Source organism: Balaenoptera musculus, chromosome 12 (assembly GCF_009873245.2).
Source record: "Balaenoptera musculus isolate JJ_BM4_2016_0621 chromosome 12, mBalMus1.pri.v3, whole genome shotgun sequence".
NCBI lineage: Eukaryota > Metazoa > Chordata > Mammalia > Artiodactyla > Balaenopteridae > Balaenoptera > Balaenoptera musculus.
This window is the reverse complement of record NC_045796.1, coordinates 75929803-75946450: the sequence shown is the minus strand read 5'-3', so window position 1 is coordinate 75946450 and position 16648 is coordinate 75929803. Positions and strand designations below refer to the sequence as shown.

The 16648-nt window shown below is 33.8% G+C and overlaps 1 long non-coding RNA gene across 1 annotated transcript in view; it reads left to right on the top strand.

The window, feature by feature from the left end:
* Positions 1-13467, top strand: part of LOC118905268 — a 74794-nt gene extending 61327 nt beyond the window's left edge. Inside the window, exon 3 of the long non-coding RNA XR_005022189.1 lies at positions 12943-13467. This is a non-coding gene — a long non-coding RNA (uncharacterized LOC118905268). The remainder of the gene's footprint in view (positions 1-12942) is intronic.
* The last annotated feature ends 3181 nt before the right edge of the window (positions 13468-16648 follow it).

Sequence of the window (16648 nt, the reverse complement as noted above, 5' to 3'; positions counted from 1 at the left end):
TGGTAATAGGAACATACATATCAATAATTACCTTAAATGTGAATGGATTAAATGCTCCAATGAAAAGACACAGGTTTGCTGAATGGATACAGAAACAAGACCCATATGCTGTCTACAGGAGACCCACTTCAGACCTAGGGACACATACAGACTGAAAGTGAGGGGATGGAAAAAGATATTCCATGCAAACGGAAATCAAAAGAAAGCTGGAGTAGCAATACTCATATCAGATAAAATAGACTTTAAAATAAAGAATGTTACAAGAGACAAGGAAGGACACTACATAATAATCAAGGGATCAATCCAAGAAGATATATCAATTGTAAATATTTATGCACCCAACATAGGAACACCCAATACCTAAGGCAAATGCTAACAGCTCTAAAAGAGGAAATCGACAGTAACACAATAATAGTGGGGGACTTTAAACACCTCACTTACACCAATGGACAGATCACCCCAACAGAAAATTAATAAAGAAACACATGCTTTAAATGACACAATAGACCAGATACATTTAATTGATGTTTTTAGGACATTCCATCTGAAAACAGCAGATTACACTTTCTTCTCAAGTGCACATGGAACATTCTCCAGGATAGATCACATCTTGTGTCACAAATCAAGCTTTGGTAAATTTAAGAAAATTGAAACCATATCAAGTATCTTTCCCAACAACAATGCTATGAGACTAGATATCAATTACAGGAAAAAAACTGTAAAAAATACAAACACATGAACGCTGAACAATATGCTACTAAATAACCAAGAGATCACTGAAGAAATCAAAGAGGAAATCAAAAAATACCTAGAAACAAGTGACAATGAAAACACGATGACCCAAAACCTATGGGATGCAACAAAAGCAGTTCTAAGATGGAAGTTTATAGTAAAATCCTACCTCAAGAAAGAGGAAAAATCTCAAATAAACAACCTAACCTAACACTTAAAGCAATTAGAGAAAGAAGAACAAAAGAAACCCAAAGTTAGTAGAAGGAAAGAAATCATAAAGATCAGATCAGAAATAAAAGAACAAGAAATGAAGAAAACAATAACAAAGTTCAATGAAACTAAAAGCTGGTTCTTTGAGAAGATAAACAAAATTGATAAACCATTAGCCAGACTCAAGAAAAAAATAGAGAAGGCTCATATCAACAGAATTAGAAATGAAAAAGGAGAAGTAACAACTGACACTGCAGAAATACAAAGGATCATGAGAGAATACTACAAGCAACTACATGCCAATAAAATGGGCAACCTGGAAGAAGTGTACAAATTCTTAGAAAAGTACAACCTTCTAAGACTGAACCAGGAAGAAATAGAAAATATGAACAGACCAATCACAAGAACTGAAATTGAAACTGTGATTAAAAATCTTCCAACAAACAAAAGCCCAGGACCAGATGTCTTCACAGGTGAATTCTATCAAACATTTGGAGAAGAGCTAACACCTATCCTTCTCAAACTCTCCCAAAATATAGCAGAGGGAGGAACACTCCCAAACCCATTCTACAAGCCACCATCATCCTGATACCAAAACCAGACAAAGATGTCGCCCAAAAAGAAAACTACAGGCCAATATCACTGACGAAAATAGATGCAAAAATCTTCAACAAAATACTAGCAAACAGAATCCAACAACACATTAAAAGGATCATACACCATGATCAAGTGGGGTTCATCCCAGGAGTGCAAGGATTCTTCAATATACACAATCAATCAATGTGATACACCATATTAACAAACTGAAGGTTTAAAACCATGTGATCATCTCAGTAGATGCAGAAAAACCCTTTGACAAAATTCAACAACCAATTATGATAAAAACTCTCCAGAAAGTAGGCATAGAAGGAACCTACCTCAACATAATAAAGGCCATATATGACAAACCCACAGCCCACATCGTTCTCAATGATGAAAAACTGAAACCATCTCCACTAAGATCAGGAACAAGATAAAGCTGCCCACTCTCACTGCTACTATTCAACATAGTTTTGAAAGTTTTAGCCACAACAGAGAAGAAAAAGAAATAAAGGAATCCAAAATGGGAAAGAAGAAGTAAAACTCTGACTATTTGCAGATGACATGATACTATACATAGATAGTCCTAAAGGTGTCAACAGAAAACTACTAGAGCTAATCAATGAATTTGGTAAAGTAGCAGGATACAAAAGTAATGCACAGAAATCTCTGGCATTCCTACACACTAACAACGAAAAATCTGAAAGAGAAATTAAGGAAACAATCCCATTTACCATTGCAACAAAAAGAATAAAATACCTTGGGATAAACCTTCCTAAGAAGACAAAATCCTGTATGCAGAAAACTATAAGACACTGATGATAGAAATTAAAGACAATACAAACAGATGGTGATATATACCATGTTCTTGGATTGGAAGAACCAACATTGTGAAAATGGCTATAGTACCCAAAGCAATCTACAGATTCAGTGCAATCCCTATCAAGCTACCAAAGGCATTTTTCACAAAACTAGAACAAAAAATTTTACAATTTGTATGGAAACACAAAAGACCCCGAATAGCCAAAGCAATCTTGTGAAAGAAAAATGGAGCTGGAGGAATCAGGTTCCCTGACTACAGGCTATACTACAAAGCTACAGTAATCAAGACAGTATGGTACTGGCACAAAAACAGAAGCAGAGATCAATGGAACAGCATAGAAAGCCCAGAGATAAACCCATGCACATATGCTCACCTTATCTTGACAAAGGTGGCAAGAATATACAATGGAGAAAAGACAGCCTCTTCAATAAGTGGTGCTGGGAAAACTGGACAGCTACGTGTAAAAGAATGAAATTAGAACACTTCCTAATACCACACACAAAAATAAACTCAAAATGGATTAAACACCTAAATGTAAGGCCAGACACTATAAAACTCTTAGAGGAAAACTTAGGCAGAGCACTCTATGACGTAAATCACAGCAAGATCCTTTTTGACCCAACTCCTAGAGAAATGGAAATAAAAACAAAAATCAAATCGGACCTAATGAACTTAAAAGATTTTGCACAGCAAAGGAAACCATAAACAAGACGAAAATACAACCCTCAGAATGGGAGAAAATATTTGCAAATGAAGCAACTGACAAAGGATTAATCTCCAAAATATACAAGCAGCTCATGCAGCTCAATATCAAATAAACAAACAACCCAATCCAAGAATAGGCGGAAGACCTAAATAGACATTTCTCCAAAGAAGATATACAGATTGCCAACAAACACATGAAAGTATGCTCAACATCACTAATCATTAGAGAAATGCAAATCAAAACCACAGTGAGGTATCACTTCACACCAGTTAGAATGGGTATTATCAGAAAATCTACAAACCAGAAATGCTGGAGAGGGTGTGGAGAAAAGGGAACCTTCTTGCACTGTTGGTGGGAATGTAAATTGATACAGCCACTATGGAGAACAGTATGGAGGTTCTTAAAAAGCTGAAAATAGAACTACCATATGATCCAGCAATTCCACTACTGGGCATATACCCTGAGAAAACCATAATTCAAAAAGAGACTTGTACCACAATGTTCATTGTAGCACTAATTACAGTAGCCAGGAAATGGATGCATCCTAAGTGTCCATCGACAGATGAAGGGATAAAGAAGATGTGGCACATATATACAATGGAATATTACTTGGCCATAAAAGGAAATGAAATTGAGTTATTTGTAGTGAGGTTGATGGACCTAGAGTCTGGCATAGAGTGAAGTAAGTCAGAAAGAGAAAAACAAATGCCGTATGCTAACACATATATATGGAATCTAAAAAAAAAATAATGGTTCTGATCAACCTAGGGGCAGGACAGACATAAAGACGTAGAGGTAGAGAATGGACTTGAGGACATGGGGAAGGGTAAGTGTAACCTGAGACTAAGTGAAAGGGTAGCATTGACATATGTACACTACCAAATGTAAAATAGCTAGTGGGAAGCTGCTGCATAGCACAGGGAGATCAGTTCGTTGCTTTGTGATGACCTAGAGGGATGGGATAGGGAGGGTGGGAGGGAGGCACAAGAGGGGGGGATATGGGGATATATGTATACATATAACTGATTCACTTTGTTATACAGCAGAAACTAACACAACTTTGTAAAGCAGTTATACTCCAACAAAGATGTTTAAAAAAATTGATATATTCTCATTTTGAAAACAAACAATTCATCAAAGTACAATAAGGGAAAAATACAGTCAGAATTTCATTAGCTCAATACAATGTATAATTAACAGTACATCATACTACATTTTTCTCTATGTGTGCACACATATTTTTTTATATGGACGGAAAATGATTCAATTAATATTGCTTTCAACTGCAAATCACTGAAAACTAAATCAATAATGGTTTACGTAAATAAGCCCCACATAACAAGAAGTTAGAGATGGTATAGAGATTCAGTGATGAAATAAAAAACTATATCTTTTCTCTGTGTTATTATTAGTATGTCCTTTTTTGCCTCGTGGTGGTAAAATGGCTACTTTACATCCAGGCCTTTATTCAAGGCATGAACAAATGGGAGTGCTGGCCAGAGATGTGCTTCTCCTTTATTATCATAAAAGCAAGTATTTATCCAGGCAAATCTCACCTCCAGCAGGTTTCTACTTGTGGCTCATGGACCAAAATATGTTACAGTTCCCGTCCTAAGTGGAATGGAGCTGAAAAAGTGAGGAATTAGTTTGCAGACTTTATAAGAAAATATGTTAAGGTAGAAATATGTTTTTTCATAAAAAATGCATAAAAATGAAATCATATTTAATCTTGATATTTTAAAAGAAAATATGTTAAGTTTAGTTTTACAGAAGGAAAACCCAGAGTAAAATTGAAGGAAATATTGATCTTCTTATAAATATTTTCTCACTAAAATATTATTTTTAAAAACATACTTGTAGGGTTAGAAAAAGTCAATGAAAACTATTAACAAGTTTAAATCATTATGTTTTTTAAACACCATATTTAAATTTTTTACTGAACTGATATAAAATAAAATAAAATGACCACAAAGTTATATCCCTCATAGCTTGATTTTTAAATTTATATTGACAGTGTTGCATTGTTAAGATATTAAACATTTACATTCTTTTTATAATTGTAATTCCCATACTTGCATGTTCAAACTGTTCAATGATTTATCCCGTCATTGTATAATGACTTTTCCCTCACATTTATTTACCTTTGACTCTTTTTTTTTTTTACCTTTGACTCTTAATTACCTTGATAATTGGATGGCACTTTTAAAAAAGACACATTCTTAGATATTGAATTTTCCAAGTTACTTAGCATTTAAGAATATTGCTCTTTTACTTTAAGAAATTGTCACGGTCACCCCCAACTTCAGCAACCACCACCCTGATCAGTCAGCAGGAATCGGTATTGAGACAAGACCCTCCACCAGCAAAAAGACTATCATTTGCTAAAGGCTCAGATGATGGTTAGCATTTTACATCAATAAAGTATTTTTAAATTAAGGTATGTATATTTTTTAGACATAATTCTATTACACACATATAGACTAAATTACAGTGTAAACATAATTTTTATATGCATTGGGAAACCAGAAAATTTGTGAGACTCACTTTATTGCAGTATGCACCATTTTTAGTGGCCTGGGACCAAACCCACAATATCTTCAATGTATGCCTGTATCTATTCATTGCTTTTATGACTAATGGTCATAGTGGTTACTTGTAATATCTTGAGTTATAATTTTTTTCACTCATAGGCATTCCTACTTGTCTTTTGGCATTGTATGTTGCTATGAAGAAATCTGGGCTAGCCTGTTTATTATTATTTTCTTTATTTAGATGAACTGCTTTTTTATCTTGTACTCTTGGAAATGAGTAACTACTTTTGAGAAATTAATGGAATATAAGACCTAAATTATGTCATTTTTATCATATTTATTTTCAAGTTGCTTTAATATCATTTCATTTACTCTTCACAGCAAGCCTGTAAAATAGATATTATCTCCATTTTTTATAAGTAAAACTAAATTTCAAATAATGTAATAGATATTTCCAGTTCTTGGATGTAATATTAAACTAAAATAGACCTCCCCCACCAAAAACAAAACAAAACAAAACAAAACCTGTCTCTAAATTTAATGCTCTTTCCATTATATGGCTTTGTAACATGATTATGAAAAAACTGTCTCGGGTTCACACCTCTTCTACCTTTCATGATTTAGTCTTGGTAGCATGTGTGTTTCTAGGAATTTATTCACTTCTTCTAGATTGTCCAATTTGTTGGTGTATAAATGTTCATAGTATTCTCATGATTTTTTGTGTTTATGTGGTATTGTTTGTAATTTCTACTCTTTCATTTACAATCTTATTTGAGTCTTTTTTTTTCTTGGTTAGTCTAGGTAAAAGTTTGTCAATTTTTTTTATTTTTTCAAAGAACCAACTCTTAGTTTTGTTAATATCTTCCATTATTTTTCTATTCTCTGTTTTATTTATTTCCTTTGTTCTGCTAACTTTGACCTATTTGTTCTTTTTCTAGTCAAATTGGGCGTCCATCTGCACCCCAACTCCCTTCTCTGTATCTGACCCCCATAAGCTAATTCTGAAGGTTCTCCTAGTGACCCTCTGATATGAGACCCAGAGTAGGACTCCTACAAAGCATCTCACTATGCTGAGGAAGCTGGATGTCCACCTTGGTTTTTTGTTTGTGTGTTTGTTTTTATCCTGGAGAAACTGTAGGCCTAGGGAGACCTTTTGGTGCAACAGCTGTGTCAGCCTGGAGGAGGGGTGATATGGTCAAAGTGTAGCCACTCCTCTTACCCTTCCTATGGGGTCCTTCTTGGTCTCTGATGTCCAGGAGGGTGCTTCAGCATTACCTTCAAGTTATGGGTTTTTCACACTGGTGTCTTGTCTATGGATAGTAGCTAGTTCATCTTCAACGAGGGGGGGCTAGCATTGGGATGACATCACTCCTGTGTTGACTATGTTAAAGAAAGCAGTTGTAGTTAATGAGAAATAAGGAAAAATCTGTCTTTGGGTTAAAATTCATGGCATTAAAATGTGAATAACAGCTTGCAAATCAGTAAAGATAATTTCAAGCATACTGCTAGAAAAAACTTTTCTTATATTTGTATATAAAAATGAAATATTGAGTTAGTAACTTTTGTATTTTAATGTAAGGAAATAAAATCGAGAGGCACTTTATAGACTGTATGGTGGCAGGTAAAAACTATGTTATTATAACAGCAACTCTTCAGATAGTTTTATAATTTTTAATTATTATTTTCATCAACTAAATTATATGCCTTAATAGAGAGCTCATTAAGCTTTCAGTTATTGCTAGACTTCACTCTGGGAATCCGCATATTATTCAGAAGGTATATTTTGCAGAACTAATATGTTGCCTATACTTTTTTTTGAAGTTGGAAAAAATAATATGCAGTGACTAGGAAAATAAAAGTAAATTATTTTTAGAAATAGAGGCTTATGATTTTAATTCACCTCATTATTTACCTGTGCTTTGATACTGGTGGAAATCTGTGCTTCAACTTTATGTAGCTTTTCTTAAATGTCATGGTAGAGTCTTAATAATTTCCATTTTTATTAGAAACTATCATACGATGGTGAGAGTAAATACAGATAATTTACAGAATGATAACAAAATGTGTTTTTTAATCTTTTCCCCATCCCTTTTCTGAAACAGACAATCACAGCAAGTTAGAACTGGAAGGAAACTGAGAGGGCAGTTAATAAGCCCCTTCCCCCATCCTTTATTTAAGAAGAAGAAACAAAGTTTAATTGCTTACAGGGCCAAGAAAATGAGTTAGGTTTCTTCATTCCTGTTCAAAGCCAGTTGGGATTGAAACACCATGGGCTGGTGGAAGGATAGGTTACTATTGCGGGTCCAGGCCACAGTAAACATCTAGAAGTGCTGGGAGGTTGAGAAGCCTGTATTCCTGTAAGAAAAGTGAATCAGAAAAAATGAGATGGAAGAGAGAGACAGAGGCAACGAGGTAAAAGCCTTTGTGTTGGCTCATTCTCTGTCACCCTACCCTTTCATGCCAGTCAAACAGATGGTGGCTACTTTAACTTTTTGTCTACCCTTGGTGTTGCCATGGGTGAATATAGATCTTACAACTTTAGGCCAAAAGACAAGTTGATGACACCAACAAGGACCTACTCTATAGAGAACTATACTCAATATTTTGTAATAACCTATAATGGAAAATAATCTGAAAAAGAATTTATAGATTTTGATATGTATAACTGAATCACTGTGCTGTACACCTGAAACTAACACAACATTGTAAGTCAACTATACTTCAACTAAAAAAAAGTTGGTGACTTATTTGTGCTATTTTAATACAATATGATTGTAATAAAGTGGTATCTTCACCTGCAAAGTCCTACTCATCTTCCAGATCCATCTCATATATGGGTTCTGCAACTGCAGATTCAACAAACCTCAGACCATGTACTATGTTTGGTTGAATCTGTGAATGCAGAATCTTCAGATTCAGATAATGGGACTTGAGCATCCATGGATTTTGGTATCGTGGTGGATTCTGGAACCAACCCCCACTGAGGGATGGCTGCATTATAATGTCAGTGTAAATTCATGAGAGATAAAATATAAACAGCAAAATTTATTTCGTTAATAATTACAATATGAATATGCATTATATGATAATAGCTCTGTCAACCTTCACAGCTCATCTTTCATGAATCTTCTCTTAGAACTAAATAACAGAGGAAGGAAAAAGAAGTTGAGATAGAAGAGAACACAGTCCAAATTGAGCTTAGAGGAGCAGGTGATTATTGAAGCCCAGTACCTTTTTATTCACTGCCTTAAATTGATAGGCAATTGGTAACATACGTAAATAAAGAAAATTCAGTTTACCCATTCACAATTCTTCTGTTATACCTTTAAAGATAATATTAATTTATGTTATTTTCCAGTGCCAGCTAAAAATTAATATGACTTCCACCCACACCCAATAAAGTAGGTGATATTCTCCCTTGGTGTCACCTTGTTATTGTTTCTGATTTATTAGACCCAGTAAACTTTGGCACCAACTAAGGCATTACTTTAGTCGCTCCTTGCTTTCCAGTTATTTGCTATCTTTTTCTAGCCATGAAATCCAAAGCCAGCCAAGCAATCTGCATCTTAACCTCGTCACTTTATTTCCTGAGCTGAATCCAGTCCCACACATGGAGGAAAACAAATCTCATCTGAATTCTCATCCAGGGGGAAATGTCTTTTTAGTGTGATCCAGAAGAGATCTAAATAGCAAAATTGTGTTATGAGTAACGTTTGTTAATATCCAACGAGTTTGGCAGGATTTCACCTCTTAGTACCTCACCAGGGTGCTTGTGACTGTAAAGTAGAATCTTATGCAAGAGCCTCAAGTTTATTAGTCATATTTACTTACCTTATAAAAACCAAAATTATATCTCTCAGTTGCTTTCAAGACAGCTGCAGCTAACGTATCTGTTCCTCTGGGTACTCTCAGACTTAGGTTATATTTTCTCAACTCTTTGGAACAGTTTAGATCCAGGCTACCACATTGCTATACTACAGCAAACACATTATTCAGAGCATATTATTATTATGATTCACCACAGAGAGGGAGCTTCAGATTTAGGAAATTTCCAACATCTTATAAACTGGAAAACCTTAAAACAGTGGTGTAACCATCTCTGCTTTTACTGGGAAGGAACTATGTAGAATGGAGAGTTGGATTTAAGGTACTGATTATTTTTTGATCGGAAAAGTTGATTCTTAGAAGAGAACAGAATAGTTGGGATCTAAAAGGGGGACCCCAACCTGCATATGGATTCAGAGACTCCAGTTTCTTTCCCCATTAGGACACAAATATCATGTTGGTAGTTAATACCTGTGTCAGGAATGTCGTATGCTTATAGTACAAAGATGACAATTTGTAAAGTAACTTAACCCACTTCACTTTTGATGTCCGTGTAGTATTTATTTCTTTTTTCAAAAATTGAATTTGTTAGTATAGGCCAGTGGTTAGCAAACTTTTCCTGTAAAGGGCCAGGTAGTAAATATTTTAGACTTTTTGGCCATACAACCTGTGTTACAAAAACTCATCTTTGCTGTGGTAGCTTAAAAGCAGCCAGAGACAATGTGTAAATGAATGGGTATGCTTGAGTTTCCCCAATTTTTATTTCCAAAACCAAGTGGTGAGTGAATGTGGCTTGCTTTTCACCCCTGGTTTAGCATTATTTCCAGCTGAGGCAAAAGACCAGAGATCAATTCCCTTAGGTTCTTAATCTTTGTTATATTTTCAAAAAAATCCTAAACTCTTAGAATTATTTTTTTTTATGACTTGAATCATCTATTTAAAACATGAAACAGGTTAATTTAAAAAAAAGTTTAATCGTGAAATGCTTTTCAGGTGTCTTAAGACTCAACTCTGGTTTTGATTAATATACACGTAATTTGACAAACAGTTGATTTATTAATATATCTATGTCCTGAGAATACTCTCCCATGAGGCATCTAAACACCTTCACGTTTTCCCTTTGTTACTACATCAAACTTTAGTTTCATATAGGAAGCTGTTTCTTAAAGTCTCTACTGAACATATTCACACAGTGTTTGAATTATTCCTGAATTGCAATGAGGAAAATTTGTTAACAATGGATAATTAGCGATTTTTATAGGCTCAGAGGAGAAACTTGCCAAAAGTGATTGCCTAGGCCATTCAACCTCTACTCCTAGCCCTTACAGTGTTAGGACGTTATTATACAAAATAAACCAATTCATTTACTTTGCCCTAAAAGTGCATATTTGCCATCTTTGTTTATTTAGATATTCAAAAAGGGAAGTAGACCAATGAGCTTCCTTGATTTAGTTTGTCAGACTTTAGTATTTATTGTACTTTTAATTTCCTCTCATTTGTTTCTCTGTTACAATTATAAATGGTTCATAATCTAATACTATACTGATAATTTGTTTTTTAATTTGCCAGTTGATGACATTATATAACAATGTCGTAGAACCTCAGAGGTAAAAATACTTAAAAGACATCTATTTTCTCTCTTCATTCAACAGCAGGTTGTGAATATTATCCACAGTTTTAAACAATTTTTTTCTATTGGAGACTCATGGGCATTTTGCACTCATATTATTGCCAGCAAATAATAGGCAAAAAACTATCATTTGGCTAACAGATTTAGCACATATTAAATCCTATATTAAAACAATTTAAAGAGATTATTTACTAAAAGTAGGCTATCTATAACAACTGAATATTCTGCCTCCTTTCTTTTTGTGTAGTGATATGGATTATTCAGAGTGAGATGAACCCACATTCTGAGTTTATTGAATTCAAGTACAGCATAAGGATTTTTCTACTAAACTCAGAGAATGTTAACTAAGAGGCAAAATAAATAAATAAATAAAGCCATCATTTATTAAGCTGTGGTTTTCTCTGACCTTTTCAATGTGCTTTGCATCTTTTATTAGTAGTTTACTATGTACTCTGATAATGAAAACAAAACAAAACAATGACCCACCAAGAGACAGAAAGTAAGAGCCAGAGGGAGAGCGAGAGAGAGAGAGAGAGAGAGAGAGAGAGAGAGAGAGAGATCATATTCTATGGGCTAAATATTTTTAAAAAGCCAGTTTCCATTGCCCTCTTACTGATATCCAATGGTAGCCCAATAGAAGTTGTTTAATTGCAAACAATAACAGGGATTGCATTTTCTGTCAATAATTAACAAAAATAAAACTGACTCTATATTTTAAAAAATTACATTGCCCTGACATTCTAAACAATGTCAATGCTTAAAATATTCATCACTCTCAATTTTTTGTTTGCCTAAGCTCTAAACAGGGAGGGGTTGGCAAACTATGGTCTATGGGCCACATCCAGAATATAACATAATATAAATACATTTTTAAGTGGTTGACAAAAAATTGTGAAAAAAATTTTCTCTTGTTATACAACTACCTACAAATTACTTTCAGTTTTGCTTTTGACCTGCAAAAAGCCTAAAATTTTTGCTATCTGGCTCTTTAAAGAAACAGTTTGTTAATCCTTATTTTAAACAATTGCTGTGGTTAATGTCTTATTTTTATATATGTAATATATAAAAACTTCACAGGGAGATCAGCTCGGTGCTTTGTGACCACCTAGAGAGGTGGGATAGGGAGGGTAGGAGGGAGGGAGACCCAAGAGGGGAGAGATATGGGAACATATGTATATGTATAACTGATTCACTTTGTTATAAAGCAGAAACTAACGCACCATTGTAAAGCAATTATACTCCAATAAAGATGTTTAAAAAATAAATAAACAACTTCAGATCTATAAGATTGAAATTAGCACATTTTAATTATTTATATTTTAATAGCATTGTTCCTTTGGGAAGAAATTATAAAGACGGCCCCTAACACCCAAGCTTGCATTAGGTTCCAGAGTAAGTTTATAATGGTTCGGAACCATTTGAACTACTTTTGTGTCCTGTCAGTACCTCCAATTCTGTGGTACTACATATGCTTATGTTTAAACATTTGAAATAAACAATAATAGCACACTAATTGTAAATACTAAGAAACAGAACTACAGTTATTTAAATTTTGACATTTTCTGTAACCACAAAAATATTTGCAAACAATTAGCCTTGAAGAGTGAAATACAAAATCTAAAATTATTATTCCCCAATGATTAGTGATGGACAAAATCTCTGAAGAATATTAGCCATGCAAGAATAAAATATAAGGAAATTGGTATTTACAGAGAAAAAGGACACAAATGTTAAAGAAAATCATTAGAAATGATAAAAGATGCTCTTACATTGCCAGAAGAAATGAAGATGACTAAGTTGAATGTAGTCATTGTTTTTACCAAAAATTGAATGTTTTTTTCTAAAAAGGTGGACCAAATAATGTCAGTGTTTGTCCTCATTTAATCTTTTCCTCTGATTTTTTCAGGAAGAAAAACTTTGGAAGCTTTTACAGAATGTAATCAAGATTTATGATGAATTTTTCTGGTGAAGATATTTTAGTGAAATTTTTTCAAGTGCAAAGGCATTTGAAAGCTGCTACAATCAATCCTGATGAAATAAGGCCTTCAATAATATTGCAAATTCTGAAATTCAGTGTAAAATGAGGTTTTCATTAACTTCTACCCAACTTATTTTTAAACACCTTTCTAACCTATTTGCATATTTGGTGCTTCATAAATTAATTAAATAAACATTAATAAAAAAGTTTTTTCAATCAGCTATGAGTGAAGATAGATTGACAAAAATCTGGCTATATTGCCTTTTGAACATGAATATGTAAACAAAATCCATATTCATGAAGTCATTGATAATCACAATATTGTTATTATTTATTACTGTGACAGCTCAGTATGTAGGTATAAGATTTTTTTCCTACTTTGTCAAAAATACATTAATCTAATTAAAAAGTATTCATCTAATCCTTTTTTACTATAATATTTGGTTTTACTTATTTTACTGGAATGATGTTATGTTTATATAGAAGATGCATGCATATACGTGATATAGATAGATAAATATAGATATACAAAGTTAAGTAAAAATAAAATTTTAAATTCTGCATTTATTTTCTTCCCATTGTTATTATTGATTTCATGTTAGGATTTGTTACTGAAAATAATTTTGTTGTATAGAAGATGGAGCTCTTTAAAAATGAGGTGTTTTATCTGTCAAATATACCAGACTTGCCCCTGTGTTTGTATGTACAGCCATTATAAAAAAAGAAAAAAATTAACTTTTCTTAGCTTATACTTCTATTTACTGTTACACCACAATTATTAACTTTGAAATTCCTTGTCATCTTTCACTTTTCCAAGTAGTTCCTCATGTTTTCTGTGGCTTACCAGATATAGGTTATTGGTTTGTTTACTTTTTTAACTGCTCATAATTTAGAATTTCAAATTTTAAAATATATTGTGCAAAGCTGAAGCAGTGATTTCTCTTCTTCTGATGTTTCCTCTCACTGAAGGGAGAGCTATTAGCAAAACAATCCTGGCTTCCCTCCATCTTCAGGCCCCCTTTCCCTGGGACAGGGAGTTGAGGGCAAAAAGATGGGGTGGAAGGACAAACTGGTTGCTGAGTTTGGGAATATTAACTGGGCATGTATAGCTCAGCCCTTTCCTTTCCCTTTATTCTGGAACCTGGACATCGTCTCCAGGGGCAGCCTTCTCTGTACTATTATTACTATAATTCTGCCAACACTGCCATGGTTGAGAGTAAGTTGGATTAATTCTGGTGCTTGGGATTAGGAAATCCGTTTGTCCTTGGAAATAAGTCTCATTCTCCAATATCACCTTAATGATTGGCGATACTCTGGCCCCAGGTGCTTTACTCGATTTTCTTATTTCCCAGTTGGTTTAGAACTTGAGCGGAGAAAATGGAAATGCTATATATTGGGACTCCCCAGAAACCTATCAATGGCAAACAACAGTGTTAATTTTCTGGAATATATCCCAAATGATATCATTTCAGCTTATAATTTTATACTGAGACAATAGGGCTAATGTCAATAACAGTGGGAAAATTTAAAGAGAAACTAGAAAATTTTGATTGATAATGTAAATGCAAATGAAACAGAACTTGATGAAAAACTTTCCTGAAAAGTGAGTGATCAGGAAAAATTGCTGCAGATATTTTAAAATTAACTGCTCACTGTCATTTTTAACATACAACTATCTAATTAGGAGAAAATCTAAGATAAAGCTATGTTAAGTTTGGTTCTAGTATAACTTAAGAGCAGTATGTTTAAAGATAAAATCTATTATTAAAATCTGCTTTTTAAATACCAAACTATTTGCCTTATATTTGAAACACAATTCAGAAAATTTAACAGAAAAATCAACAGTATTTTAGTTATATACTTCTGATATATTAATATGCTCTTTCTTCTTTACATACGTAACTTCTAGCTATGTAATGTGATAAAAATGTTAAGTAAAGCCATAATAACATTAAAAATAGAAAGTATATCTTTATGGATTTTACTTGAAAATAATGTACATCAAGCTAATTTTAGACAGAGATACCCCATTTGATTTTTAACTCTCAAAATGTAATAAGTTGTTTTTAATCCTTTTTCTTTGACTTGAATTTTATTTTATTTACTTTTTCCATACAGCACATTCTTATTACTTATCTATTTTATACATATTAATGTATATATGTCAATCCCAATCTCCCAATTCATCACACCACCACCACCACCCCCGCCTACCCCTCTTGGTGTTATACGTTTGTTCTCTACATCTGTCTCTATTTCTGCCTTGCAAACCGGTTCATCTCTACCATTTTTCTATATTCCACATATATGCATTAAGGTACGATATTTGTTTTTCTTTTTCTGACTTACTTCACTCTGTATGACAGTCTCTAGATCCATCCACGTCTCTACAAATGACCCCATTTCGTTCCTTTTTATGGCTGACTAATATTCCATTGTATATATGTACCACATCTTTATCCATTTGTCTGTCGATGGACATTTAGGTTGCATACATGACCTGGCTATTGTAAATAGTGCTGCAATGAACATTGGGGTGCATGTTTGTTTTTGATTTATGGTTTTCTTTCGGTATATGCCCAGTAGTGGGATTGCTGAGTCATTTGGTAATTCTATTTTTAGTTTTTTAAGGAACCTCCATACTGTTCTCCATAGTGGCTGTATCAATTTACATTCCCACCGACAGTACAAGAGGGTTCCATTTTCTCCACATCCACTCCAGTATTTGTGGTTTGTAGATTTTCCAATGATGCCCATTCTAACTGGTGTGAGGAGATACCACATTGTAGCTTTGATTTGCATCTCTCTAATAATTAGTGATGTTGAGCAGCTTTTCATGTGCCTCTTGGCCATCTGTATGTCTTCTTTGGAGAAATGTATATTTAGGTCTTCTTCCCATTTTTTGATTGGGTTGTTTGTTTTTTTAATATTGAGCTGCATGGGCTGTTTATATATTTTGGCAATTAATCCTTTGTCCATTGATTCATTTGCAAATATTTTCTCCCATTCTGAGGTTTGTCTTTTCGTCTTGTTTATGGTTTCCTTTGCTGTGCAAAAGCTTTGAAGTTTCATTAGGTCCCATTTGTTTATTTTTGTTTTTATTTCCATTACTCTGGGAGGTGGGTCAGAAAACATCTTGCTGTGATTTATGTCAAAGAGTGTTCTTCCCATGTTTTCCTTTAAGAGTTTTCTGGTATCCGGTCTTACATTTAGGTCTTTAATCCATTTTGAGTTTATTTTTGTGTATGTTGTTAAGGAGTGTTCTAGTTTCATTCTTTTACACATAGCTGTCCAGTTTTCCCAGAACCACTTATTGAACAGACTGTCTTTTCTCCATTGTGTATCCTTGCCTCCTTTGTCATAGATTAGTTGACTATAGGTGCATGAGTTTATTTCTGGGCTTTCTATCCTGTTCCATTGATCTATATTTCTGTTTTTGTGCCAGTACCATATTGTCTTGATGACTGTAGCTTTGTAGTATAGTCTGAAGTCAGGGAGTCTGATTCCTCCAGCTCTGTTTTATTCCCCTGAAGATTGCTTTGGATATTTGGGGTCTTCTGTGTCTCCATACAAATTTTAAGATTTTCCTTTCTAGCTCTGTAAAAAATGCCATTGTTAATTTGATAGGGATTGC